Raw genomic sequence first — 26,868 nt, 5'->3', positions numbered from 1 at the left:
TTGAATAAAAGCTATTTTACTACTTCAACTACTGTCTCTGGTTTCCTTTAAGAGAAGCCAATCACAAAAGATCATATACTGTATGATCCACTTATATGAAATATCCAAAATAGGTGAATTTAGAGAGATGTAAAGTCGATTGGTTATTGCCTAGGGATAGGGGACTTGGTGGGGGAGAGTCTACTAATGGGTACAGAGTTTTTCTGGGGGGTGATGAAAATGTTCTAAAATTGATTGTGGTGATGGTTGCTCAACTCTGAGTGTATATTAAAAACCACTGAACTGTACACTTTAAAATGGATGAATTACATATTATGTGAATCATATCTTAATAAAGCTGTTTAAAAAAGAGCATTGGTTATATTCTTTGGATTATGAAAAAAGAGGGAAATTCAAGTACTTTATTTATGAGCAAGATTTTTAGGATTTTTAAAAATTAAAATAGGACAATACATTACATGCACATTGTGGTTCCAAAAAATACTAAGTAGTGTGAATAATATATTCTATAGAGTATAACAGTTTACAAAATATTTTCAGATCTTTATCTGATTGTGACAACTAGTAATTACTTCCATTCTAGAGCATGTACTATGGACTAGGCAATACGCTGGGTGCTTTGCTACATTTATCTTTTTTTTTTAATAAATTTATTTATTTATTTATTTATTTATTTTTGGCTGCACTGGGTCTTCGTTGCTGCACGCAGGCTTTCTCTAGTTGCGGTGAGCAGGGGCTACTCTTCATTGCGGTGTGGGGTCTTCTCATTGTGGTGGCTTCTCTTGTTGCAGAGCATGGGCTCTAGGCACACGGGCTTCAGTAGTTGTGGCATGCAGGCTCAGTAGTTGTGGCTCACGGGCTTAGTTGATCCGCGGCATGTGGGATCTTCCCTGACCAGGGATCAAACCCATGTCCCCTGCACTGGCAGGTGGATTCTCAACCACTGCGCCACCAGGGAAGTCCTGCTACATTATCTTTTACAACAGCCCTGTGCCCCAAATTAGAAATGATTATTCCTACTTTACAAGTGAGGTAACAGGTAAAAAAAGGTAAGTTGCTCACCCATAACTAATAAGTTGTAGAACGCAAGCTTAATACACTATCCCACCTCTAAATTCTATGCTGTATTCTCTGAATCAATATTTTTAGAGGTATAGGGGAAAAAATATGTTGATACCAAAATTCAAGAAAAGCATCTAATCTCCATCTATTTACTAAAACTAGAAAAGAGATCACACTTAGTATAGGCTCTGGCATAAAATAAGCATTCAATAAATATCAGTCATCAGTATTATTATTATTATTATTCTCCAATTTAGTGACCTTTTTGCCTCATTTAGCCTTTCTGAACCTTTTGCAGTTTTTGGTACTAGTGATTTTCCTCCTTCTTCCTAAAACTTTATCTTCCCTGGGGTTTCATGACACCATGATTTCCTTTTTTTTTTTTTTACCCTTCTGAAAGCTCCTCAGTTTCTTAGCTATGACACCAAATGCATGTTCCATTAAGAAAAAATAATAAACTGGACTTTATCAAAATTAGAAACATTTGTTCTCCAAAAGATACCATTAAGAAAATGAAAAGGTTGAGAAAAAATATTTGTAAATCCTATATCTCACAAAGCAGGTATAACCAGCATGTGTGTGTCTTTATATATGCATGTGTGTGTGTATATATATATTTATAATTCAATAAGAAGACAAACAACCCAATTAACAAATGGGCAAATGATTTGAAATGACACTTCACCAGAGAGGACACACGAATAGCTAATAAGTAAAGATGTTCAACATTATTTGTCACTAGGAAAATGCAACTTAAAATGACAGTAAAATACCATTACTCACTCATTAGAATGGCTGTTAAAGAAGACAATAACAATTGTTAGAAGGATGTGGAGAATGCTCCTACATTGCTGGTAGGGATGTAAATTGGTACAGCAGCTTTGGAAAGCATTCAGCAGTTTCTTAGAAAGTTAAGTATAAACTTACCATATCACCCAGAGATTCCACTCCTTTCTATCTACCCCAGAGAAACAAAACCGTAAGTCTACACAAAGACTTTTATGTAAATGATCACAGCAGTTTATTCAGAGTACCCCCAAACCGGAAATAATCCCAATTTCTATCACTAGTGACTAGACGAACACAATGTGGTATACAACAGAATACCATTCAGCAACATAAAAGAGCAAATTACTGATATAGATAGATAGATACAGCTATCTGCAACAACATGAATGAGCTTAAAAAATATGCTGAGTGAAAGAAGCTAGACAGGGACTTCCCTGGTGGCACAGTGGTTAAAAATCCGCCTGCCAATGCAGGGGACACGGGTTTGATCCCTGGTTCGGGAAGATCCCACATGCCGCGGAGCAACGAAGCCCCTGTGCCACAACTACTGAGCCTGCGCTCTACAGCCCGCGAGCCACAACTACTGAAGCCCACGCTCCTAGAGCCCACGCTCCACAGCAAGAGAAGCCACCGCAATGAGAAGCCCGTGCACCGCAACGAAGAGTAGCCCCTGCTCGCCACAACTAGAGAAAGCCAACGTGCAGCAACGAAGACCCAACGCAGCCAAAAATAAATTAAAAAAATTTTTTTTTAAAAAGAAAGAAGCTAGACACAAAAGACCACATATTTCATTTATATGATTCCATTTGTATGAAATTTCTAGCAAAGGCAAAAACAGAGACAGGACACAGATGAGTGGCTGCCTGGAGCCGGAGACAGGAGTGGAGACTGACTCAAATGAGCAGGAAGGCACTTCTCGAGATGATGGACAGGCTCTGAAACTGGGATATACTGATGGTTTCACAACTGCATAAACTTATTAAACACCATCAAATTGTACATTTACAATGGATGAATTTTATGGTATGTAAATTAGACCTCAATAAAGCTGTTAAATAATTTTTTAAAAGAAGTTAGAATTTTTTACTCTTACATGAACATTATAATTACGGAGCTACTTTAAGGACTAAAGTGACCAGGAGACTTCATTACCTGAAAACAACTAGAAAAGACAGAGAATTATCTGTGATTTCATCCAAAGGGCAGGGAAGAACTAGCCCTACAGAAAGTATAACTATAGTTCAGAATGAGCGGAAAGAGAGAATGAAGCAGAGCAATATTTGAAAAGATAATGGCTGAGAAATTTCCAAAACCAACAGAAGATTCAGGACCTGCAACCAACTCCAAAATACATCTAGTAAACTTCTGAGAAGCAAAGGCAAAAAGAAAATCCTCTTAAAATCAGTCAGAGATATAACTTTTTAAAAGGCAAGGCATTATTATTTAAAAATGTAAATATCTGCTATTTCTAGAGAGAAAGACGGGGGTGGGGGGGGATACAATGGGGAAGGGAGGCACAGGAACTTTGTATCCACATTGTTCAATTTCTTCATCTGAATGGCTATTACGTGAGTTGTTGCCTTATAATTACTCATTAAGCTGTACATGCATATTGTGTACTTTTCTGTATATACTTTTTATTGCACAATAAAAGGAGAAAAGTTAAGTAATGCCTTTGTAAATACATTTTGTAAGAATTGTTTTTTTCCTTGGAGACTGATGACAAAGAGTACTATCTGGGGAAATGTTTTTCATGTTGGTGGTTTCATTAGCATCATCACAGTGTTATTTTGACCTGTTATTTTGACCTGTACCGGAACTTAGAAATGTCCACTTTTTGTAGATCACACCAATGAAGAATTTGACCAAAGACAGTATTTTCAAAATCAAGAGAACAGTCGGTGAAAAAAATGGCTACCAAATATAACCGCAGAACTAATAGAAACATATGTTATAGATAAAGGATAATATTTTGTGGTGAGTGGGTGGGCAATTTTTTATCTTTTTTGGCACTGAAATCTGTTAATTTCAGTGTCTGCCTAAGAGCTATTTATTTTTAAAAATCAAAACAGATTTTAATGCATAATACATTTTTGTTGTTGTTACTTGTTGTTTTGTTGTTGTTACTTTTATTTTTTCTTTGTTAAACCAGCAGAAAACCGTTTTTGTATAATAAACCTTCAGGTTCCACATGTAAACATTCCATTTGAGTTTTGCTGCAGTGGATTACAGGATAGTTAGTGACTTTTTGTTTTTATTTTATCTCTGAATCTGATCTGTCCCCAAGCTAGCCCCAGTCCTTGAGGTCGGCCCATTTCTGAGTCTGTCAAGTTCCTGCAGGCTTTAGTGATGAAGTCATGCTTCCAATACTCAGTTTTGGTTGGGGCAGGCAGACAGAAGGTAGAAAATGATAAGATTTCAGGAGCTACTTCACAGAATTATTAGGGTTGTCTTTACATCACAACAAAGGTGATTAGACCTAGAGGATTATCAGACCCCTGGATTCCTTTTGGGAACTGAATATACCTTGAAATGTCAAGGAATGAAGAATCCATGGTTTTTCTCCTAGCCATGTGTGGAAATTCAACAACAATTTAATGGAGCAAATTTTTATTACTTCCACAATCTCACTCTTTCCTCAACAAAAATAGTTGCTTTCATCAGGAAGAATATTCCACAAGCATCCTCACCACTTAGTTAATTTAAATTTGCCTTCATTATGTGTATAAGGATCTACTAAACTTCCTGAAACGTCCTCTTTGGTACTCTGAGGAAAGATGTTTTATAAACAAAAGTTGGTTTTAAAAACAGTAACACACCAGACTTACTGGGAGTGTGAGTTAGAGGAGACACCACAAATGTTGTTCCAATGGTTCCCAAATGCAAGTTCTCAGATTGTGCCTCAGTCAGAGTCTGACTTTGCACCAGTTCACATTAAAACCATCCCTTACCCTATGATTATGACCTTCTAAATTTATGTTAAAAGGTTTTTTCCTTTTATGAAAATGAGGTTGATCAGAGATTGTGGTGTTTTTATTTTATTTATTTTATTTATTTTTGGCTGCGTTGGGTCTTAACTGCTGCACGCAGGCTTTCTCCAGTTGCAGCAGGCAGGGGCTGCTCTTTGTTGTGGTGCGCGGGTTTCTCGTTGCGGTGGCTTCTCTTGTTGCAGAGCACGGGCTCTAGGTGCGTGGGCTTCAATAGTTGTGGCTCGCGGGCTCTAGAGTGCAGGCTCAGTAGTTGTGGGGCACTGGCTTAGTTGCTCTGCGGCATGTGTAATCTTCCTGGACCAGGGCTCGAACCCATGTCCCCTACATTGGCAGGCAGATTCTTAACCACTGCGCCACCGGGGAAGTCCCGAGATTGTGGTGTTTTTAAATGGTCTTATTTTGTTCCCTAAATATTTTTTGAAATATTATTGGTCTGTGAAATCTAAAAGTCTGGGAATCACACTTTTTAGAAGATCTCTTTTTAATCCTAAGGCTTTTTCATTGAATCACAGAATATTATGACCATCCAGTGCCAGTTGTCATTCTCTTTAACCAACACTATTATATTTGATGTATTCAACCACCCCCTTCTTCCTAAAACTCCCCTCAATGAACAGGCTTCAGTGGCACACACACCCAAAAAACAAAAAAACAAAAAATCAACAGTTTTTCTCCTCTGATTGCTCCTCTGTTGCTTTCTTTGTTGGCAGTTCTATTTCACCAAATGAAAAATTATAAGTGTGAGCATTCCTAAAGACACTTTCTCCCCCTTCCCGCCTCCTTTCTCTCTCTCTCTCCCTCTTTCCTTCCCTCCCTCCCTCTTTCTCTCTCATTAAATTGTAATAGGAATGCTTACCATGAAATCTACCCTCTTAACACATATTAAAGCACACAATGTCGGCTCTTCTCTTTATTTCTACTCATTCCTTCTGGGAACTGCTGTCTTCAGACCTTCATCACCACCTCCATGCTGATGACTTTCAACACTTTAGCCTGGAGAGCTTATACCACCAGAGTTCCAACAGTCTACAAGCCATTTGCAACAACAACTTTCCATCTTCCACAATGAACTCATTTTGTTCTCCATCAAACTAGCTTAACCTCACAAATTTCCAGTTTCCATCAAGTACTTTACTGGCAACCTAAACCTCATTGTTCTTTTATCTCCTTCTCTTTCATCTTCTAAATCCAATCACTCCTCAAGTCCATTTTTCAAAATTTCAACACAAACTTTGGAGTAAAAAAGACCTAGATTTGATTGTAGACTCTGGCACTTAATAGTTATGAAAACTTTGGGCAAATTACTTACTGTTATAGACTGAATGTTTGTGTCCCCCCGCCCACCACCAAATTCATGTATTGAAGCCCTAACACCTAATGTGATGGTATTTGGATATGGGGCCTTTGGGAGGTAATTAAGGTTAGATAAGTTCATGAGAGCAGGGCCCTCATGATGGGATTAGTGCCCTTATAAGAAGAGACACCAGAGAGCCCACTTGCCCTCTCTCTCCCTGTGAGCACACAGTGAGATTCTGGCCACCTACCAGCCAAGAGGAGTCCTCAGAATAAAGCATACCTCACCAGCACCTTGATCATGGATTTCCCAGCCTCCAGAACCATAAGAAGTAATTTTCTATTGTTTAAGCTGTCCAGTCTATGGTATTTTGTATGGTTGCCCAAGCCAACTAAAATATCTACCTCCTCTGGGCCTTTGTAAATTGTGACCAGTAATACCTACCCTGCTGGAAAATATTAGTTCCTTCTTTTCTCCATCCCCATTACTACCAACTCACCTGAGGCCCTCATCTGCTAACTGCTAGACTAGCCGAGGTTCCTAGTCTTCCCTTATTCTACTCTACCCTGCATGCCACATCACATTAGTAGTCAAAGATACTGGATAAAGTTTAAATTCCTAGATCTGGCATTAAAGTAATTCAGAGTACCTTTAATGCTATCTATTCAATTTTTCTCTCCAAGAAACACTTCTACAGGATGGTTTTCACTAATCCCTTTCAAACCTACCTTCCTCAGTCTAGAAGGTACTTAACCTCCCTTCTGTCTACCAAGATTCACTCTTCAAGTTAACCCTACTCCAGTAGGTCTTCTCTAGCTTCTCCAGAAACTCTGACTTCTAGACTTCTACTCCTCATTTTGATACCTTCCATGGCTCAACTGCATTATGTAAGGATGTGTTACCATGTCACCTAAGAAAGCAGACTTCTGGGGAGCAAGACCTGTCTTACATGACTTCTCTATAATCCTCAACACCCAGCACAATGACACATACACACAGTCAATTCTTAAGAAATACTACTGAATTAATGTGATACACCATCACTTGATATAGAAACAGCTCATGTTCCTTTTGTTTTTCTTTTTAGTTACAAAATGTTTCAAATATATAGCAAACTCTAGAGAATAACAATAAGCACCCCGATTTTTAGATTGTCATGTTTGCTTCCAAAATTTTAAGGCAATAATACTTTGCAGATGCTGCTAAAGTCTTTGGTGCCTCTCCCTGATGCCATTTCCAACCTCTTTCCCTGAAGGTATTCATTTAGATATGTGTCTTTACCATTAACATTTTAAATTTATTTATTTATTTATTTATTTATTTATTTATTTATTTATTTATTTATTTATGGCTATGTTGGGTCTTCATTTCTGTGCGAGGGCTTTCTCTAATTGCGGGCAAGTGGGAACCACTCTTCATCGCGGTGTGCGGGCCTCTTACTGTCGCGGCCTCTCCCATTGCAGAGCACAAGCTCCAGACGCGCAGGCTCAGTAGTTGTGGCTCACAGGCTTAGTTGCTCCGTGGCATGTGGGGTCTTCCCAGACCAGGGCTCGAACCCGTGTCCCCTGCATTGGCAGGCAGATTCTCAACCACTGTGCCACCAGGGAAGCCCTACCATTAACATTTTAATACTTTGACTACTCATATATCTGGCCATAGATGCTACTTTCTGTGTTTTTAAAATTTATGTAAGGGACTCTAGTCACACTGGGTCCTGAGATGAAGACAATGAGAACAGAGCCTCTAGCCAACTGCCAGTGAACATGCAGTCATAACAGGCTATCCTGACTGAAACAAAGGTGAGGAGAGGACTTGTAGGAGATGAGGGCAGAAAGGATCACTATGCTGCTGTTTTGAAAACCCATCAAAAAGGATAAAAGAAGAGAAGCAAGAAGACCAGGAGGCTACTGCAATAACCCTGCCGTATGGCTGACAGGGTTGTGGTGCTCTGGCCAGGTGTCAGGTCAGAACTTCTGAGGTGGGAGAGCCGAGTTCAGGACAATGGTCCACCAGAGACCTCCTGGCCCCACGTAATATCAATCAGCGAGAGCTCTCCCAGAGATCTCCATCTCAACACTAAGACCCAGCTCTACTCAATGACCAGCAAGTTCCAGTGCTGGACACCCAATGCCAAACAACTGGGAAGACCAGAACATAACTCCACCCATTAGCAGAGAGGCTGCATAAAATCATAATTAAGTTCACAGGCACCCCAAAACACACCACTGCTCGTGGTCCTGCCCACCAGAAAGACAAGATCCAGCCTCATCAACCAGAGCACAGGTACCAGTCCCCTCCACCAGGAAGCCTACACAACCCACTGAACCAACCTTAGCCACTGGGGGCAGACACCAAAAATAATGGAAACTACAAACCTGCAGCCTGTGAAAAGGAAACCTAAAACACAGTAAGTTAAGCAAAATGAGAAGATAGAGAAACACACAGCAGATGAAGGAGCCAGGTAAAAACCCACCAGACCAAACAAATGAAGAGGAGACAGGCAGTCTCTCTGAAAAAGAATTCAGAGTAATGATAGTAAAGATACCCAAAATCTTGGAAATAGCATGGAAAAAATACAAGAAACATTTAACAAGGACCTAGAAGAACTAAAGAGCAAACAAACAATGATGAACAACACAATAAAGGAATTAAAAATTCTCTAGAAGGAATCAATAGCAGAACAACTGAGGCAGAAGAATGGATAAGTGACCTGGAAGATAAAATACTGGAAATAACTACTGCAGAGCAATATAAAGAAAAAAGAATGAAAAGAATTGAGGACAGGCTCAGAGACCTCTGGGACAATATTAAATGCACCAATATTTGAATTATAGGGGTCCCAGAGGAAGAAGAGAAAAAGTAAGGGACTAAGAAAATATTTGAAGAGATTATAGTTGAAAACTTCCCGAATATGGAAAAGGGAATAGTCAATCAAGTTGAGGAAATGCAGACAGTCCCATACAGGATAAATCCAAGGAGAAACACGCCAAGACACATATTAATCAAACTACCAAAAATCAAATACAAAAAAAAAAAAATATTAAAAGCAGCAAGGGAAAAGCAACAAATAACAAACAAGGGAATCCCCATAAGGTTAAGAGCTGACCTTTCAGCAGAAACTCTACAAGACAAAAGGGAATGGCAGGACATATTTAAAGTGATGAAAGGGAAACACCTACAACGAAGATTACTCTATCCAGCAAGTACCTCATTCAGATTCGACAGAGAAATTAAAACCTTTACAGGCAAGCAAAAGCTAAGAGAATTCAGCACCACAAAACCAGCTTTACAACAAATGCTAAAGGAACTTCGCTAGGCAGGAAACACAAGAGAAGTAAAAGACCTACAATAACAAACCCAAAACATTTAAGAAAATGGTCATAGGAACATACATATCGATAATTACCTTAAATGTAAATGGATTAAATGCTCCAACCAAAAGACATAGACTGGCTGAATGGATACAAAAACAAGACCGTATATATGCTGTCTACAAGACACCCACTTCAGACCTAGGAACACATCCACACTGAAAGTGAGGGCATGGAAAAAGATATTCCATGCAAATGAAAATCAAAAGAAAGCTGGAGTAGCAATTCTCATATCAGACAAAATACACTTTAAAATAAAGACTACTACAAGAGACAAAGAAGGACACTACAAAATGATCAAGGGATCAATCCAAGAAGAAGATATAACAACTGTAAATATTTATGCACCCAACATAGGAGCACTTCAATACATAGGGCAAATGTTAACAGCCATAAAAGGGGAAATCAACAGTAATACAATCATAGTAGGGGACTTTAACACCCCACTTTCACCAATGGAAGATCATCCAAAATGTAAATAAATAGGGAAACACAAGCTTTAAATGATACATTAAATAAGACGGACTTGATATTTATAGGACATTCCATCCAAAAACAACAGAATACACTTTCTTCTCAAGTGCTCATACAACATTCTCCAGGATAGATCATACCTTGGGTCATAAATCAAGCCCTGGTAAATTTTAGAAAATTGAAATCGTGTCAAGTATTTTTTCTGACCACAACGCTGTGAGACTAGATATCAATTACAGGAAAAAAAATCTGTAAAAAATACAAACACATGGAGGCTAAACAATACACTATTTAATAACCAAGAGATCACTGAAGAAATCAAAGAGGAAATCAAAAAATACCTAGAAACAAGTGACAGTGAAAACACGACGACCCAAAACCTATGGAATGCAGCAAAAGCAGTTCTAAGAGGGAAGTTTATAGCAATACAATCCTACCTGAAGGAACAAGAAACATGTCAAATAAACAACCTAACCTTAAACCTAAAGCAATTAGAGAAAGAAGAACAAAAAACCCCCAAAGTTAACAGAAGGACAGAAATCATAAAGATCAGATCAGAAATAAATGGAAAAGGAATGAAGGAAACAATAGCAAAGATCAATAAAACTAAAAGCTGGTTCTTTGAGAAGATAAACAAAATTGATGAACCATTAGCCAGACTCATCAAGAAAAAAAGGGAGAAGACCCACATCAATAGAATTAGAAATGAAAAAGGAGAAGTAACAACTGACACTGCAGAAATACAGAGGATCATGACAGATTACTACAAGCAACTCTATGCCAATAAAATGGACAACCTGGAAGAAATGGACAAATTCTTAGAAAAGCACAACCTTCCAAGACTGAACCAGGAAGAAACAGATAATATGAACAGACCAATCACAAGCACGGATATTGAAACTGTGATTAAAACTCTTCCAACAAACAAAAGCCCAGGACCAAATGGATTCACAGAAGAATTTTACCAAACATTTAGAGAAGAGCTAACACCTATCCTTCTCAAACTCTTCCAAAATATAGCGGAGGGAGGAACACTCCCAAACTCATTCTACGAGGCCACCACCACCCTGATACCAAAACCAGACAAAGATGTCACAAAGAAAGAAAACTACAGGCCAAAATCACTGATGAACATAGATGCAAAAATCCTCAACAAAATACTAGCCTACAGAATCCATCAGCACATTAAAAGGATCATACACCATGGTCAAGTGGGGTTTATCCCAGGAATGGAAGGATTCTTCAATATACACATATCAATCAATGTGATACACCATATTAACAAACTGAAAAAGAAAAACCATATGATCATCACAATAGATGCAGAAAAAGCTTTTGACAAAATTCAACACCCATTTATGATAAAACCCCTCCAGAATGTAGGCACAAAGAGAACTTACCTCAACATGATAAAGGCCATATAAGACAAACCCGCAACCAACATCATTCTCAATGGTGAAAAACTGAAATCATTCTCTAAGATCAGGAACAAGACAAGGTTGCCCACTCTCACCACTATTATGCAACATAGTTTTGGAAGTTTTAGCCACAGCAATCAGAGAAGAAAAAGAAATAAAAGGAATCCAAATCAGAAAAGAAGAAGTAAAATTGTAACTGTCTGCAGATGACATGATACTATACATAGAGAATCCTAAAGATGCTACCAGAAAACTACTAGAGCTAATCAATGAATTTGGTAAAGTAGCAGGATACAAAATTAATGCACAGAAATCTCTTGCATTCCTATACACTAGTGATGAAAAATCTGAAAGAGAAATTAAGGAAACACTCCCATTTACCACTGCAACAAAAAGAATAAAATACCTAGGAATAAATTTACCTAAGGAGACAAAAGACCTGTATGCGGAAAACTATAAGACACTGATGAAAGAAATTAAAGATGATACAAACAGATGGAGAGATATACCATGTTCTTGGATTGGAAAAATCAACATTGTGAAAATGACTATAGTACCCAAAGCAATCTACAGATTCAATGCAATCCCTATCAAACTACCAATGGCATTTTTCACAAAACTAGAACAAAAAATTTCACAATTTGTATGGAAACACAAAAGACCCTGAGTAGCCAAAGCAATCTTGAGAAAGAAAATCGGAGCTGGAGGAATCAGGCTCCTGGACTTCAGACTATACTACAAAGCTACAGTAATCAAGACAGTATGGTACTGGCACAAAAACAGAAATACAGATCAATGGAACAGGATAGAAAGCCCAGAGATAAACCCATGCACATATGGTCACCTTATCTTTGATAAAGGATGCAAGAATATACAATGGTGAAAACACAGCCTTTTCAGTAAGTGGTGCTGGGAAAACTGGACAGCTACATGTAAAAGAGGAAATTAGAACACTTCCTAACACCACACACAAAAATAAACTCAAAATGGCTTAAAGACCTAAATGTAAGGCCAGACACTATCAAACTCTTAGAGGAAAACACAGGCAGAACACTCCTCTATGACATAAATCACAGCAGGATCCTTTTTGATCCACCTCCTAGAGAAATGGAAATAAAAACAAAAATAAAGTAATGAAACTTAAAATCTTTTGCACAGCAAAGGAAACCATAAACAAGACGAAAAGACAGCCTTCAGAATGGGAGAAAATATTTGCAAATGGAACAACTAACAAAGGGTTAATCTCCAAAATTTATAAGCAGCTCATGCAGCTCAATATCATAAAAGCAAACAACCCAATCCAAAAATGGGCAGAAGACCTAAATAGACATTTCTCCAAAGAACATATACAGATTGCCAACAAACTCATGAAAGGATGCTCAACATCACTAATCATTAGAGAAATGCAAATCAAAAGTACAATGAGGTATCACCTCACACCAGTAAGAATGGCCATCATCAAACAATCTACAAACAGGGCTTCCCTGGTGGCACAGTGGTTAGGAATCCGCCTGCCAATGCAGGGGACACGGGTTCGTGCCCCGGTCCGGGAAGATCCCACATGCTGCGGAGCGGCTAGGCCTGGGAGCCACAAGTACTGAGCCTGCGCGTCTGGAGCCTGTGCTCCGCAATGGGAGAGGCCGCGACAGTGAGAGGCCCGCGCACCGTGACAAAGAGTGGCTCCCACTCGCAGCAACTGGAGAAAGCCCTCGCACAGAAACGAAGACCCAACACAGCCAAAAATAAATAAATAAACAAACAAACAAATAAATAAATAAATAAATTTATTTTTAAAAATCTACAAACAATAAATGCTGGAGAGGGTGTGGAGAAAAGGGAACCCTCCTGCACTGTTGGTGGGAATGTCAATTGATACAGCCACTATGGAGAACAGTATGGAGGTTCCTTAAAAAACTAAAAATAGAACTACCATACGACCCAGCAATCTCATTACTGGGCATATACGCTGAGAAAACCATAATTCAAAAAGAGTCATGTACCACAGTGTTCATTGCAGCTCTCTTTACAATTGCCAGGACATGGAAGCAACCTAAGTGTCCATCGACAGATGAATGGATAAAGAAGTTGTGGCACATATATACAAGGATTATTACTCAGCCATAAAAGGAAATGAAATTGAGTTATTTGTAGTGAGGTAGATGGACCTAAAGTCTGTCATACAGAGTGAAGTAAGTCAGAAAGAGAAAAACAAATACCATATCCTAACACATATATATGGAATCTAAAAAAAAAAAAAAGAAATGATTCTGAAGAACCTAGGGGCAGGACAGGAATAAAGTTGCAGACATAGAGAATGGACTTGAGGACATGGGTAGGGGGGAGGGTAAGCTGGGATGAAGTGAGAGAGTGGCATGGACATATATACACCACCAAATGTAAAATAGATAGCTAGTGGGAAGCAGCCACGTAGCACAGGGAAATCAGCTCGGTGCTTTGTGACCACCTAGAGGGGTGGGTTAGGGAGGGTGGGAGGGAGACGCAAGAGGGAGGAGCTATGGAGATATATGTATATATGCAGCTGATTCACTTTGTTGTAAAGCAGAAACTAATACACCATTGTAAAGCAATTATACTCCAATAAAGATGTTAAAAAAAGAAAAAAGATTGCTTTGGTGTTTGGGGTCTTTTGTGTCTCCATACAAATTTTAAGATTTTTTCTTTCTGGTTCTGTGAAGAATGCCATTGGTGGTTTGATGGGGCTTGTGTTGAATCTGTAGATTGCTTTGGGTAGTATATAAAAAAAATAAGGTACTTGACTGTTGATTCCAAAAAAAAAAAAATTTATTTAAGTATTGGACTTCCCTAGTGGTGCAGTGGTTAAGAATCCGCCTTCCAGTGCAGGGGACATGGGTTCGAGCCCTGGTCCGGGAAGATCCCACATGCCACGGAGCAACTACTGAGCCTGCGCTACAGAGCCTGCAAGCCTGTGTGCTGCAACTACTGAAGCCCGTTCGCCTAGGGCCTCTGCTCCACAACAAGAGAAGCCACCGCAATGAGAATCCCGCGCACCGCAACGAAGAGTAGCTCCCACTCGCTGCAACTAGAGAAAGCCCGTGCACAGCAACGAAGACCCAATGCAGCCAAAAATAAAATATAAATAAATAAATTTATTTTTAAAATTTATGTGTTTCTACCATATTTATCCATCTATAAATTGTTCTTTTCAACTCATTATTAGATTTTGAGATTTATTTCCAATGATAAATTGAGATCTACTTTAGTCATTTTACTGCTCCACAATGCTGCATTGTATGATTGTACCATAATGTGTTTATCTATTCCCATATTGCAGAACTTTTAAGTTGTTTCCAACTGTTTGCTGTCACAGGCAATACTGCAATGAACATTCTCGAGAATGTGAGGCAGCCTACTTCCAAAGCAACTAAACTCACACGTAGAGTCTAACTCCTCAACAATGGTTCACATGTGTTCTCGAAGTTTTAAACTTTCAAATATTCTAATCAGGCCCTTGGGCTAGTTCGTAATGTTCTACTGCTGACACAGCACAAACACCAGGACCCAGTCTCCCAGTCTCAGTATAGCTGCTTATTCCTTTTTCTTGACTTTCACCAAACTCTAAATATTAGTAATTACTATATCCCTCATTATCAATACACTACAGCTAATATCCACCAATGATGTAAAAATGAGTACACTATGTCTCAGTAAACATTTCTCTTCCCAGCCCAAAGCTTTTTAATGTCTGATCAGCCATCACTGAATAAATATTTATTGAACTCAGTAGTGTCAGGCATCGTTCTAGGCACTGAGAATCACATGGTGAAGCAGAAACTGTTCCCACAGAGCGTGAATTCTGATAGGAAAAGACAGGCAATAAATAAACAAATAAGTGAACATAAACTATATCAGATAGGGACAAATGCTGATAAAAACTTAAATTGTGATATGATAGAATATAATTAGAAAGGGGTTATTAAATGTTCTCATCACAGAAGATAACTGATAGTTATGTGATGTGATGGAAGTGTTAGCTAATGCTAGTGGGATAATCATTTTGCAATATGTAAGTGTATTGAATCAACACATTGTATAACTTAAACTTACATAATGTATATGTCAATTACATCTCAATAAAGCTGGAAAAATAAATCATTTTTTAATTTGTAAAAATAAATCAAAAAAAAATTTAAAGACTGGCTGTTCTAATACAGATGGCCAACAGGCATTTGAAAAGATGCTCAACACTGCTAATTATTAGAGAAATGCAAATCAAAACCACAATAAGGTATCACCTCACACTGGTCAGAATTGCTATCAACAAAATATGTACAAATAATAAATTCTGGAGAGGGTATGGAGAGAAAGGAACCCTCCCACACTGTTGCTGGGAATGTAAATTGGTGCAGCCACTACGAAGAACAGTATGGAGGTTCTTTAAAAAACCAAAAATAGAGTTACCATATGATCCAGCAATCCCACTCCTGGGCATATATCCAGAAAAGATGAAAACTCTAACTCGAAAAGATACATGCACCCCAATGTTCATAGCAGCACTATTCACAATAGCCAAGACGTGGAAGCAACCTAAATGTCCATCAACAGATGGATGGATAAAGAAGATGTGGGGCATATATATACAATGCAGTATTACTCGACCATAAAAAAAGAATGAAATGATACCATTTGCAAGCAACATGGATGGACCTAGAGATTATCATACTAAGTGAAGTAAGTCAGAGAAAGACAAGTATCATATGATATTACTTATATGTGGAATCTAAAAAAATGATACAAATGAACTTATTTACAAAACAGAAACAGACTCACAGACATAGAAAATAAACTTATGGTTACCAAAGGGGGAAGGTGAGGGATAAATTAGGAATTTGGGATTAACAGATGCACACTATTATGTATAAAACAGATAAACAACAATGACCTACTGTATAGCACAGGAAACTACATTCAACATCTTGTAAAAACCTATAATGGAAAAGAATCTGAAAAAGAATATAAATATATATATATATACACATATATATTTACACATAGATACATACATATATCTGAATCACTTTGCTGTACACCTGAAACACTGTAAATCAATTATACTTCAATTTTTTTTAAAAAATGGAAAAAAAAAAGAAGTTTGCTGTTCTAGACCAGTGGTGTGTAATAGAACTTTCTGCAATGATGGAACAGTTCAACAGCTGCACCGTCCAATATGGTAGCCACAAATGTGGCTAGTCCCTCTGAAGAACTAAATCTTTATTTAAATTATTTACTGAATTTTAGGACTTCCCTGGTGATGCAGTGGTTAAGAATCTGCCTGCCAATGCAGGGGACACGGGTTCAATCCCTGGTCTGGGAAGATCCTACATGCCACGGAGCAACTAAGCCCGTGCGCCACAACTACTGAGCTTGCGCTCTAGAGCCCACAAGCCACAACTACTGAGCCCACGTGCCACAACTACTGAAGCCAGGCACCTAGAGCCTGTGCTCCGCAACAAGAGAAGCCACCGCAATGAGAAGCCTGAGCACTTCAGCAAAGAGTAGCCTCCGCTCGCAACAACTAGAGAAAGCCCGCACGCAGCAATGAAGACCCAACGCAGCCATAAATAAATAAATAAAATAATTTACTGAATTTTAATATACACTTAAATGTAAATAGCTACATGTGGCTAGTGTCTACTAAACTGGATAGGGTCGCTTGCCTAGGGTCCCAATACTAGTAAGTGACGAGGTGAAATTTGAACCCAAGGAATCTGGCATCAGACTATATATTCCTAACCACTACATCATATTGCCTCTACTGGGACATTAGCTGAAAGGAGAGATCCTAAGAGGTTTTGCTTTTTTGTTAGTTTGATAATAGAGCCTGTTTTAACGCTGATGGAAATTAGTCAGTGGAAAGTGAAAACTTCATGAAGTAGATGAGAGAGAATGCAAAAGGAAACATCTTGAAAAGATGAGAGAGGATGAGATCCAGAACACAAGGAAGGAGCTGGCCTTTGATAGGAACAGTGAGTTTTGTTCTTAGTAACAACCAAGAACAGGTGGTGGGAGGGGAGCAGAAACTGGGACTGATGTGGTAGGTAGATTTGGAGATAGGATAATAAGAGAGTTTCTCCTTGTTGCTCTGACCTTCTCAATCAAGTGAGGCAAGATTATCTTCTGAAAGTGAAAAGGGAAAGGAACAGGAAGAAACAGGTTTGACAAGAGAGGGAGAGGTATGATAGAGGTAATTTCGGAGAACGGTTAAGTGTAGAGGAATGTTAAATAATATTGAGGCCTTATTTGAAATCTGTCTTCATGAATTTTAAATGAAACTATTCAGTGTAGTTACTTGTTTTTCTCCAGCAATTATAGCTGAAGAAATTGGGTACAGGCACAGAGAAAGCAATTATGTGGTAGCAGTAAAAAGAAGGGAGAGAGGGACAAGGGAATTAAGGGTATTTGCAAGGGAGTGAGTAAATATGAAATCCAAGTTGAGTGAGGAAGGAAATGAGGACATGAGAGTGAATGACAGTGAAAATGCAGTAATGTCTGTAATTGCAATCAAAACATGAATGAGGAGTTGTTTGCTTTCTTTTATTTTTATGGAACCTGACAGGCTGCTTCTAAAATTTGTATGAAAGCACAAAGGGTCAAGGAGATCTAGGACAGTCCTGAAAACCACGATGGGGGATTGCCATAGTAGATATTAGGACTTATTTTAAAGATATATAACTAAAGCAATATGGTATTGATCACAGAGGCCAATGTAGTATTGGTCACAGCTAACAGGGTAGAGAGCTCAAGAATATATGGAAACCTGATTTAAGGCAGAGCTGACATTGTACATAATGTTGAATGAGGCTGGTAAAGCAGGTTATCCATATTAAATAAATGAAAATTGATCCTTAATTCACACCATGCTTATGAATTGATGTCGATATGAAAATCAAAACTATGAAACTTTTCAAAGAAAATAAAAAATATATGTATGATCTCAGGGTAAAGAAGAATTTCTTTATAAAGAAACAAAAAAGCACAACCACAAAAGAAGGAACTGATAAGTTTGATATATTAAAATTAATAACTTCAGTTCAAACGACATGATATAGAAAGTAAAAAGACAAGCCACAAACTAGGAAAAGGTATTTTTAACACAAAATCCAGGATTATAATCCAGAAAATATAAAGAATTTCTACAAATCCATTGGAATCAATCCATTTAAGGAAAATAAGCAAAAGACATAAATAGGCGTTTCACAGAATAAGAAATATGAATTACCTAGAAACATAAAAAAGATACTCAAATTCATTAATATTTATGGTAATCAGGGAAATGAAAATTAAAACCACAATGAAATATCACTTTATACCTTTAGATCATCTTTGGACCCCGAAACTTCTATGGGGGTGCAGGCTGAGAAAACTACTTCATTGCAAACATGAACCATTTCTGATAGAAAAGGAAGGATGACTCAGAGTTCAGAACCAAGAACCACGGAGAATCATTGTCAGGGAGCAGGATGGGCCCATTTAAAGGAACAGGTGGTTTTCAGAATTAGACCAGTGACTACCATGTCCTTTTGCCAGGAGTGTTAATTTATGGTATAGCTATCCTATCCTGTATCACCACAGTATCTTGGGTGTGCAGAGGGCAGATACCCTTGTCTCTTTAGCTCAAGGTCTTCTTGTTAACAGAAACCATACTCAAGGTGTGGTACCCAAAGAATTGTATCTGTACCTGATTAAATGAGCAGATCCTAGACTCTGACGCAATGCTGAAATAAAAGGAAGTTTTGGGGATCTTGGGAGAGAATGACTGTAATTTTGCATGTGGGAGGGATGTGAATTGTGGCAAGGGAGACAATGGAAGAAAGTCAAAGAAGGCACCATCAATTCCTTCCCTACTCACACATGCATGCTGTTCCTCCACTCAGAAGGTGGAATCTAATTCCCCTCCTTTTGAATCTGGGCTGGCTTTAATGATTTGCCTTGACCAGTAGAATACAGTGAAAATGAAGTTCTAGGACATCCATGGATGGGTGATAAAAAGCCTCAGCTTCTGCCTTAGAACATGTGCTTTAAGTCCATTCCTCTTAGAGCCCTGAGCCACCATGTAAAAAGTCCAGGCTACTCTTCTGAAAAAGAGGTGTGTGGAGCAGCACTGAGGTTACCAGATGTGTGACTATCCAGCCCAGTCAAGCCTGCAGGAGACTTCAGTCCCAGTCACTAACTGACTACAACTGCACGTGAGATCCCCAAGAGAGAACCAGCCAGCTGAGCACAGTCAGCTCTCAGAACCATGGAGAAAATAACGAATTGTTGTTTAAGCCACCACACTTTAGGATATTTGTTACACAGTGATAGATAACCAGACAACATGGTTTTGATCCCCCTTATCATCTTCACCCTCGTATATACATGTTCTAATTTTTTTCATCTAACTCAAGGCTGTTATGGAAATCTTTTCCTTTATAATCTTGCCTGCTTTCCAAAGAGGGTGTATCCTGTCACTCTAGAGGGTTCCTTGTTTTGACAAATGCCATGATGGATTTGGGTATATAAACTTGGAGAGAGGAGCTAGAAGTAGAAAGAAGGCTCAAGATGAACAGCCCTGCTTTATAAAGGAACTCAAAATGCCTAGGGAAAATTGAGGACAGAGGAAAAACAAGAGCCAGGAATGCTAGGCAAAGTATCATAAAAAGTACAGAGAAATAACTCTCAGTGGTGACACTGCAGCAAAGAGACAATAAAACTCAGAAAATTCTGATGGAAGGAATAAGTTGTTAACTTTGGAGTATAAAATATAAAAACCTCTCCCCTGACTTATGAATCTTCAGTAAAATCCACAATGCTCACTTTCTGATGTGAGTGGACTCCTTATCAACAGCATGTGAGCATGCTGGAACAGAAGAATGATGGGGCAGTCAATATCTGGGTTATATTTTAGAAAAATGTTGACTACAACAAGTATTTAATCCTGTAACCTGGCATTAAAGAATTCCCCCAAACTAAAATCGATCCATTAATAAACATTTTGAGATAAAGTTGTTCAATAATTTTGAGTCATTAAACTTACTCTTATCTAGCCTCTTTCCATTTTATTTCAAAGAATATCACAGGATCCAGTTAAACGTCTTCATGAAATCCACATGCTATATATATAAATGCCACTCCTCTTAACTGCCAGTTTATTAACCTTGTCAAAAAAAGTAGATTCATCTGACATCATATGTTCTTAGAATCATGCATCTTCCTTATGTGCTAAAAAAATCCATCCTTTTAATTCATCATTCTACAGTCTTGACAGGAATTGACATTAAGCCAACCAGTAATTGCCTCTTTGAAGGTGTTCGTTGCTGCCTGAAACCTGGAGTGCTTATTAATCCAGCCATGTTTGGGAGAGAATCTTCCCTGAATCAGGGTACCACTGGACTTTCTCTGATGACTCTGGTATATCCCTGTGTATTGTACCAATGGTAACATGTACAGATATGTGGCATGAACCTGAACCTTAGAGATGTTGCCTCCCCCCAACTTATTGTCTACCTCTACAGATCCCAAATTTTGGTTCTATATGCATAAAGCAGTATCTTAAAATAAATGCTCCTGGGAAACATCTAACCCTGAAGTTTCTAATCAGAGCTTTTGCTAGCTCCAGTGTCAAAGGCTAGCTACCTGCTAGTAGCTTAGCCTTGCAAAGTTTTAAGAAAATCACAGTGATCCATCAGCAATTTTTGTTTAAGAATAGAGAAGTGAAAAGCTAAAATGACAAGGACTGAGAATTTTTTAGTAGAGCAGTAGGGTATAAATTCAAATGTGCCTTTGAGAAAGAAGGGGTGCTGACTAAAGTTGCTGACCTAAGAGAAAGAATTCGACTCTGAAATAAAGCTGGAAAGGCAGAATTGGGGCAAGTGTCTGGACATGATGTCTGGACATGATGACAGATTTAGAAATTCTAATGAAAACTGAATAAAGGAGTAAAAGAAAAGCTGGCATTAAAGCTAGGAATGTCCCTGCATGTCTGGAACTTCCTTCCTGTCAATACACAGACCCTGGTGATCCTTTCCCTTACATCTCTTATTACTTTCTGAAGATAAACTATTTCAAACAGTTTGGCTCTGTGAGTGGTAAGATGAATAAACAAGCTTTTCAGTTTTAACAAAGGTATAGATAGAGACTGTGGGAAGTAAATCACCACTTTAAAAAATGAAGATATTTCCATATGTGTAAAAAGATGTCGTGCTCTAAAGGGGGTGCTCTGTAACCCTAGAATGACGGAATATGTTTTAGGTGCTGATCAGCCACCAGAGAATGGCTCATTTATGCCTATTCCCAGCTTCCCCCACTTGTCGCCTACATCTTCTATAAAAGAGGATGCATAGGTCAGAGAATATCTTTCCAACTCTCCCTTGCAGCAAGTGTGTGTGGGTGTGTGCACACACCCGCTATACACTAAAACCTAGAACATTCCTTGGTACTTAAGTTGTTGAACAAAGTACAACAGATGAAATAGATTCTTACTGTTCACTCTAATGCACTCAACAAGAACTCATTAAATTCTTTTTAAAACATTACTACATGCCAGATACTATGATAGATGGTGGAGCTAGAATGATGAGCAAGACAAAGTCCCAGCCCCAAGGAACTCATAGTTTATTCTGAAAAAAAAAAGAGTTGTGAATGTGAGGATAAAGGCAGTAAGAAGGGTGAATTACAGAGTTCTGTGCTGGAAAGGAGAAGGAAAGCTTCACAAAGATGGTGACTGGTAAGCTGACTCTTAAGAAAGGAATTAAAGTTCACCAGATAGACAAAAGAGGGTATGGCTTTGGGAAAAACCACGGTCAAGCTGAATTTGCTCAAGGAGTGAAATAATTTTCAGTCTTTCCTATTTACTGATTTTTACAGACCAGACCAATATTTCCCAGTAACTGATCACCCATTTCCCACATTACTGCTGCAGTTACTCTCATCTACAGAAACTCGTATTTATCTCTTTCCCCGAAGATATTGCTGCGGTTTGGTCTTCACGTATTAAGACAACCTTTGGGATAATTGTCATTGACCTCAGGTTCCTTTACCCAGGCATGGTACAAGTCACTAACAGAAAAATCATTGGCTAATGAAGAATAAATGTAGAAATGTTCTATCATTCATTTTCTATTCCATAGACTCTGAAAAATTCTATAACCAGCCTGGAGCTATATTTAGACAACCATAATACATCCCACACAGAAAAGATAAAATTCCAATTGATCAAAATGACATTTCCCCATAATGGAAATAAAATGCAAACAGGCTAAGTACCCAACAATTTGGTTCAGTAAATTATGGTGCATCAACATGACAGAAAATTATTCAGCCTCCAAAAATGATAATTAAAATGATTGTGTGTGGTATGTGGGAACGAAAATGCAAAATAGCTTATACACATTATTGCATTAAAATGCATCTGCTTGTGAAATATTACTTGGAAATAACATGAAAAAAATTAAAATCAGGAATCGCAGTGGGGACTGCAATTTCTGGCATATTTTTCTTTTCAAATTTTTCTTTAATGCTATCAGTGGGTCATCTTTTAATTTTTTAAAGTTTGGTGTTTTTAAAGAGTGCTCTGAGTGTGGCTGCTGAATTCAAGTCCGCCATCTTCTTTGTTCCTCATACTTTGTTACAGTTAACACAGCCTAAGACCACAAGAGCTGTTTCATGCCACTCTCATTGAACTTAGTGACAGCAACAAAAACTCTTATCTTACACTTTGTGATCAAAAAAATTTTAATATAGAAACTTTCCTTTAACTTTACTAAATTTTTCTTTGTTAGAATAGAGCCATCAATCCTTCTTTTTCTTTTTTTTATGTAACAAAGTTTTATTTTTCAACATGTACAGCTGGAGGGACCTGTTCATGCGTCCTCACCAGTAGCTGGGGCATCTCCACCCTTGGTGTTTCTAGTGTAAGTTACGTGAGCTCTGTGCTTTGAAACCAGCTTAATAAGTCCTTTACTAAGGAGCTCCTGAAAGGCTGCCCTGGCCAGAGAACTGCTAATCTTCAGTCTCTCAGAGATGACAGTGAGGCTATGAGCTTATAGTTGGAAACTTCCTTACAGAGTTTGTCATATATCTCTTTGTCAAACAAGACGAGGTTATTGAGCTTGTCCCAAACTGCCTTTGGACCACTTCTTCTTTTTGGCCTTGCCCCCAGATTTGTTCACCAGATCTTTGTTTTTCTTGGCCGACTTTCTGGCATCTTTCTTCTTTCTTCTCATCATCCTCGGGCAGCATAGCAAAGTTCAGAGACCAGCTGCTACCATTCAGCCTCACTACAATGTTGGACAAAAAGCCCATCACTTCTATCTGTTGACATATTTTTAGCAATCGGAGAAAGAATAATGTAATAATTAAGAGTATGGGCAGTCTTCTTCCTTCTGGTTGCATTATCTTGGACAAGTTACTTAGCCTCTCTGTACTTCACTTTCTTGTCAGTAAGATAAGATGACAATAATTGTGATAATATTACCAACTGAATATTGAATTCTAATTTTGATAATTCTTGGGGTTGTCATAAAGATCCAATGAGATGATCCATGCCAAGCTTGGCCTATGTGCTCAATCACCGGTAGCTATTTATTGTCCTTACACTTGACCCATGGTGGGGTATGACTCTTCCTGACACCATTTATGCAGTTCTGGGCCACTCTAATCTTCTCTTGGCATATGTCCTTCTTTTTCGTCTTTTATTCATATCTTTTTAAAATCTGAGTTTAGGACTTCCCTGGTGGCGTAGTGGTTAAGAATCTGCCTGCCAATGCAAGTTCAATCCCTGGTCCGGGAAGATCCCACACGCCACGGAGCAACTAAGCCCACGAGCCACAACTACTGAGCCCACGTACCACAACTACTGAAGCCCGCGCACCTAGAGCCTGTGCTCTGCAACAAGAGAAGCCACCACAATGAGAAGCCCGCACACGGCAACTAGAGTAGCCCCCACTCACCACAACTAGAGAAAGCCCATGCACAGCAACAAAGACCCAACGCAGCCAAAAAATAAAATAAAATAAAATAAAACCTGAGTTTACCAGAGAGCTCTCTAGAAATGATACCTTCTTCTTTTCCTTGTTTTTTATCTGGATCATTTGTGACTACAACGTCAGAATTATATTATGTAAAGAATCCTGTTCCAGGGACTTCTCTGTTGGCTCAGTAGTTAAGAACCCGCCTGCCAATGCAGGGGACACGGTTCGAGCCCTGGTCTGGGAAGATCCCACATGCGCGGAGCAACTAAGCCCGTGCGCCACAACTACTGAGCCTGCGCTCTAGAGTCCATGAGCCACAACTACTGAGACCACGTGCCACAACTACTGAAGCCCATGTGCCTAGAGCCCATGCTCTGCAACAAGAGAAGCCACCACAATGAAAAGCCCGTGCACCGCAACAAAGAGTAGCCCCCACTCGCCGCAACTAGAGAAAGCCTGTGCACAGCAATGGAGATCCAACGCAGCCAAAAAATTAATTAATTAATGTAAAAAAAAGAAAAAAAAAAATTTTTAATTGCTTTAAGAATCCTGTCCTGCTTGAACCATATTTTCTTTGAAGAGTTTCATGTCACAGAATCATGCCCATCTTTTGTATGAACTTTTCCAAACCTGTATTCCTACATGCTCAGGTTCATATGGGATGATTCTGGCCTTCATCCTCTTTGGCTTTCCCTAATTGAGGTGAAACCATGCAGCTTTTTATTCTTCTAAATTAAAAAAAAAAAAAAGACACACATGGTATACAAAGGAGTAAAAAAATAAAAAGCAAGTCACTCCCTCTTCTCCCAGAGGCAAACATTATTATATGTTTTTTGTATTCTTTGGAAATACTCTATGCATTTTCATGCACATTTATATTTGCATACATATACATATGTGTACATATCACATTTTAAACCCCAACTGGATCAGACCATACACACTGCCCTACAAATCACTTTTTACTCAGCAATATACCTTGGAGATTGTTTCATATCAGCACAAATAACACTTCATTTTTGTTTACAGCTGTGTAATTTCCATTGTATGGATGAATCCTAAGTTTTTCACCAGCCCCATATTGATGTTCATTTGGGATATTTCTATTCTTATGTTATTACAAACATTCTGGAATAAATGTCTTTAACCTATTATATACATATTTTATGTAGTATATAAATAACCATACTGCATAAATAATTTTGTGTTCTTCCTTTTCCACATATCATACATTTTGGAAGTTTTAGAAAGTTATTTTCAGTTTTTCTGTTATAGATACAGCAAAATGAATATCATCCTTAATAATTCAGATGTCATGAGAAATGTCATTTTGATTAATTGTGATTCTAACCTTTGAGGATACAGGATATATTAGAATTGTCCAAACAAAGCTTCTGGCAGATTACAGAACTCTGTAAAACCAATGAAATAAGAAAAAAATTGATATATACATTTCTTCTCCTTAGCAAACTCTTCTATCAGAGACAAATAAGTTCCACACTTAGAGTTGTCAGACAAAGAAACTTAAGGTCACTATCTCTATTACAGCAAATGTGCAAGTAATATTTGTTAGAGTCATGGAAATTTAAAAGCTGATTCAAAGAGTACATGCATTCATTGAAAAGTACAGTCAAATTGTGCCCCAAACAGGTTGTACAAAGTACCTGACTTGCTCAAGTTTCTCATTACCCTGTTCATTACCAAAAAATTTTATCTTACAGTCAAAATTTGACCAACAGCATCAAGTTTTCTATTTGTATCCTTAACATTCTAAGAGGTAAGTCAAGAATTGTCCTCTGCACTGCTTTTAGCCAAACAGGTCTTTGGGAGAAGTGCAGTTCCATCAGTATCCTTCTCACCAACATTCTCTAAGAATTGACTGTCAGATCCTGGATGGCCACCAGTGAACAAATGGAAGACCTGGGAATTTAAAATAAGGGTGGCCCTGACTGTGCAGTGTCATTAGTTCATTCTTCTAATGATGAATCAGCTTAACCATTTGGATCTGATTTGTTTACTGTCTCTAGGCTGTAATGTAGTTAATAAAAATGAAAAGTGAATTTCCAGATTTGTTACCAGCTTAGCTACTCTTTAATGCCTTAAGACACAGACAGGGAGCTTCTAGGGCAGAAAATCAAAGACTTCTTTGGCTCTTTCTGGACTCCAGATCTTAAATTCTGTAGCACTTCAGAGATGATTGCTGCTGCCGACAGAACTTATCACAAACCAGAGGAGCATTTCTCAGTGTAAAGAGTCTCACATTTCCTCTTTAAGTGTACAGTGTCACTGCACTGAATCATCCTGCACACAGAACCCAGTGTGAGAGACTATACAATTCATTCATTAACTCAACAAAAAAGTACAAGTATCCACTCTCTCAGACTCTGTCCCAGGTTCTGAGATAGTGATACGAACAAAACAGACAAAAATTACTACCCTCCTGGAGCTCACATTCTCCTGAGGTGGAGTAATTCAATAAAC

At 38.4% G+C, this 26,868-nt stretch overlaps 1 protein-coding gene and 1 pseudogene across 2 annotated transcripts in view; both read right to left on the bottom strand.

Moving 5' to 3' along the window:
* The window catches only part of LOC309625854 (uncharacterized protein), a gene marked incomplete at its 5' end in the record, with an annotated part of 100,260 nt that overhangs the window by 20,080 nt on the left and 53,312 nt on the right, over window positions 1–26,868 (bottom strand). The gene's annotated exons all lie outside the window — the stretch shown is intronic.
* Window positions 20,676–24,178, bottom strand: LOC309625112 (small ribosomal subunit protein eS25 pseudogene; annotated as a pseudogene). Its single transcript has one exon. The product of its transcript is annotated as a small ribosomal subunit protein eS25 pseudogene (transcript).

Source organism: Balaenoptera borealis, assembly GCF_965194805.1.
Source record: "Balaenoptera borealis genome assembly, chromosome: 3".
NCBI lineage: Eukaryota > Metazoa > Chordata > Mammalia > Artiodactyla > Balaenopteridae > Balaenoptera > Balaenoptera borealis.
The sequence above is the reverse complement of the archived record's forward strand: the minus strand, read 5'-3'. Positions and strand labels throughout refer to the sequence as shown.